This window comes from Diaphorina citri, unplaced genomic scaffold, assembly GCF_000475195.1.
Source record: "Diaphorina citri unplaced genomic scaffold, Diaci psyllid genome assembly version 1.1 scaffold1459, whole genome shotgun sequence".
Lineage (NCBI taxonomy): Eukaryota > Metazoa > Arthropoda > Insecta > Hemiptera > Psyllidae > Diaphorina > Diaphorina citri.
Window position 1 is genome coordinate 38,602 of NW_007378885.1, and position 1,131 is coordinate 39,732.

Here is a 1,131-nt window from a genome sequence, read left to right on the forward strand (position 1 = left end):
TGTCCAAAAGCGGTCAAAATACCGCCAAGCGCAGCAACAATTACAACCAAACATTTTGTGTTGGATCCTTGTCACATTTGTGAACTACATACCGAATTTCAAGTCTCTAGCTTATACCGTTCCCGAGATATTGTTAAATTACTCCGAAAACCGCCAAAAAGCGGTAAAATGCCGCCAACCGTTGCACCGATCTTAACCAAAAGTTTCGTGTCGCATCCTTGTCACATTTGACATCTACATACCAAATTTCAAGTCTCTAGCTCTTACCGTTCTCGAGATATTTTGTTTACAGACAGACACACACACGGACCAATGGCTGAAACTTCGGATTTAGGCTCTAGGGACCTCAAAACGTGTTGTGGCACTAAAACCTGACCATCGAAATTTGGACCCGATTACATTACTTTCCTTCCTATAGGATAAGGAAAGTAAAAATATACTTACGTCTATTTCAGTAGGGAGCACCCCCATAGCTTTCCTGACTCCAGACACAGATACCACAGAACTGGGACCTCCCGCTCTCTTGGCCAAATCCGTGAGGTTATCTGTGATCTTGTGAGCTGGAAAATTAACGAGAGAACATTTCATTAGGGGATATGCATTTTTTTTAAGAGGTTTGATAGAGGGAACTGTAACTGCTATGGTCTTATCGTTCTGAAATCGAAGAGAGAAGGAAGACAGGATAGGAGAAAGCCAGCCGTTCCGAGAACGAACATTATCCCATCAGGATAAAATCCGCCCCGGGCGGGAATCGAACCCGCGGCCTAGCGCTTACAAGGCAGACGCACTACCAACTAAGCTAACTAACTTTTAAAAGTGCGATAATAAGTTGTAATAATATCCACTTAATAGTTGTGAGATAATGTTACGTATAGGTACTTGGGAAGTAGGCATTGGTAGAAACATTATTATCAATCTATAACTAGGTATATTCTATAGGTATCCCAATACTTTTTGTGACCTACCTAACCCACCTACCTTCGAGTGTACTAGTCCTAATGGCATGACACACGGCCTACATTAAAATTAAATGTACACTAATGGAAAGGCACTAAGTCTGCGTAGTGTGTCATTGCTACTTCCAACCTACCTTTATAGCTTACCTACCTTTAAAAACATCAACAACAACAA